The sequence below is a fragment of the Frankliniella occidentalis genome, unplaced genomic scaffold (assembly GCF_000697945.3).
Source record: "Frankliniella occidentalis isolate FOCC.00 unplaced genomic scaffold, Focc_3.1 Scaffold721, whole genome shotgun sequence".
NCBI lineage: Eukaryota > Metazoa > Arthropoda > Insecta > Thysanoptera > Thripidae > Frankliniella > Frankliniella occidentalis.
In genome coordinates this window covers 25,933-28,707 of record NW_026267833.1, presented here as the reverse complement: position 1 = coordinate 28,707, position 2,775 = coordinate 25,933, and the positions used below count along the sequence as shown (strand labels likewise).

Genomic DNA, 2,775 nt, shown 5'->3' with positions numbered 1-2,775 from the left:
TTTAGTTAATAAAAACTTTATGAAAACTTTATGAAATCTACTAGTTTTTTTGTTCAATTAAGTTTTCCATATACTTTTAAGGTAGTTTGAGATAGTGCCGGTGATAGTTCTGTGATAGTTCCAATATACTTTAACTACACTAAATGTAAAGTGATACTTTTACACAACATAAATTTCCGTGAGTTTTTTGAAGTGTAGTCTGATGGTTACTTCACACTTGCCTACAATGTAATACGCAATCTTCACGTGGATCTCATCTCCTATAAAGATTTCGCTGTCATCTCTCGTCTTTAGTGTCACCATGAGTTTGATTTTCATTCGGAATAGCACTTGAATCATAAGTTATGATGTTGTCTTTGATTTAGTAAAGAATCAATAATTTAATAATGCATAGATTAAATTTGCTTTGACTATAGGGTGAATGAGGTAGATAATTTAACATACAGTACATTTATTCTATCCTGTGATTTACACTCCACACAATGAACGATTCTCCAGCTAGAACCAGAGGTGCAGCCTGCAAAGATCTGGGTAGGCCAACCCGCCAGGCAGCTGAGTGGAGACGGTGGCCTATCCGTACCCCGTGGAATCCAACATGGCGGCTGATGTCCGCTTGTGAAGACGACCGTTCATCTCGGGGGCCACGTTAACAGTCACTCAAAGATAATCAGACGTGGTGACTTTTGGAAGTGGTGAGAAACAGTTTCGAATGTGAACTAATTCAAAGAAGCCTGAAATGACAATGATTTCAATTAGCTTTGAAACCGAGGGGGCAACAACTCCGGGAATCATGTGTACACCTGCCTGGGAATCACTGGATAAAAATCAGTCAAAATCATCAGAAATCGCTTAAAATAAGCGGGAAACTAGTGGAATTCGTACAAATTAGTCAAAATAACGTAAAAATTAGGCGAAATAAGCGTTTCCTACTACTAGAAAACCTAAGGAATGAACATAAGAGGACGGGAATCACTGGGAATCAAGGTTTTCGGGAATCATGTGTACACATTTAAAGGTAGTTATTGCCCCCTCGTTTGAAACGGTTACAGTAAAAATAAATCTATGTCTGCATAAGTAGACACCTACCTTGCATGCTAACAAGATTCACAGCTGTGCGTGGTTTTGGTTGAAGAATGTTCCATACTTTGCAAGTGCTGCTGTATAATTGCCCGGTTTATCCTCTTGATTGAAACAGAAGCAGGAATAAAAAATTTAACCTAGACTGTTGGTTCTGAATAACTGCAAGGAGGAGGGTTATTAGAAGTAAAAAGTTCTTTTCTTACTCAGCATTTATCAGCATACTTACTAGATGTCTACTTACTTATCACGCTAACCAGATAAGTTAGAATACTATTAGCCGAGGAAGGATGCGCCCAGATGAGATGTTTGGGACCAGAGCCTGTAAGAACAATGATTTTTATTAGTTTCAAAGCGGCTTCAAAATAAATAAATTGAAGTCTACATAAAAAAATAGATGTGTTACCTTTAATGCAAACAAAATTCATAGCTGTGCGTGGTTTTGGTTGAAGAATGTTTTACAACTTGCAAGTTCTGTAGTAATTGCCCACTTCACCCTCTGAAGTGAAACAGGAAGGCAAGAAATAAAGAAGATACCTTCAATAAATATGAATTTAAATAAGATTCGATGCCAGGGCAGAAACAAACATAATAAAGAAAAGCACTAACCTCCATAGCGAAACGAAAACTCCATTGTGGCCTAGGGAAGATGAAAAGACCTCATTGCAAAACTGCACCGTACACATCTCATTGGAGTCCTTATGGTGCGGTTGCCATGAAATGAAGGAGCATATACTACATACTCATTAATGACACATTCCAGCCAAAATAACATACAAAATAAAGCTGAATGTAAACATAACCTAGTTAACTTACATGATCGCAGGTCTCAGTAGAAATTTCGCGCACCTCCCATCCTCCCTTCTCTCGTGCTGCTCGTCTTGGTTAGTACAAAGCTCCTTACGGATGTGAATCATGTAAATCTTTTCGTTACTAACAGAAACTTGTTTGATTTCAGTGTTTGCAACATGTTTCGCGGTGCTGTGGCTGGCCGACCGAGACCAAGAGAGAGAGGGACGCAGGCGGAGGGAGTGAGGGAGCACGGAGACGCACGGAGCCGAAAGTATAGAGGGCGAAGGCTGTGGCTGTGGGGATGGACAAATCGACTGAGTCATGTAATTCTAAGTGAATTTTCTTGGTTATTCCTTTAGTAAATCCTAGTAATTGATATGTGCTGTGAAATGAATCGAAATGTGCTGACTTGTTAAATATACTTGACAAATTTCGTTAGTATTGAGAGCTTCGACGTTATTATGACCAGGGAATCCTAACCTCGCAGAGAGTAAACTATATAACAATTACTCGTTTAAGTTTTCGTAAAGATCCGGGTATAGTTGAAACGTCATCTTCGTCAGTAAATTATTCACTCTTTTTGCATTTCAGAAGCTGTGGTGACGACAAAACGGCGCTGCCTGATACCAGAGAAATGAGATCTCTAAAGCATCATGCTGCTTGCTTCATTTGAACTAAAAGTAAACTAGAAAGGAGGGTTGTTCGGAGAGTTGGATGTAAGTATTATTGTGAACCCATGCTGGTAGCTCCAACAATCCCAAAATGAAACGTGTCACATGTAATTTATGTTCCATTGTATGAATTTCAACAGGTGTTCGAGTTTGAATTGTACATGGACAAGTGGACAATATCTACATGTGGTTTGGGAGGAACTCTCCACTCTATCAGATGAGACTCCTCCTCAGC

General features: G+C 39.1%; 1 long non-coding RNA gene across 1 annotated transcript; it reads left to right on the top strand.

The window, feature by feature from the left end:
* Positions 1 to 6: 6 nt before the first annotated feature.
* Positions 7 to 2,775, top strand: LOC113215376 (uncharacterized). The gene is made up of 5 exons (XR_003303904.2): positions 7 to 692; positions 1,904 to 1,961; positions 2,036 to 2,192; positions 2,461 to 2,585; positions 2,681 to 2,775. It is a non-coding gene; the product is annotated as an uncharacterized LOC113215376 (long non-coding RNA).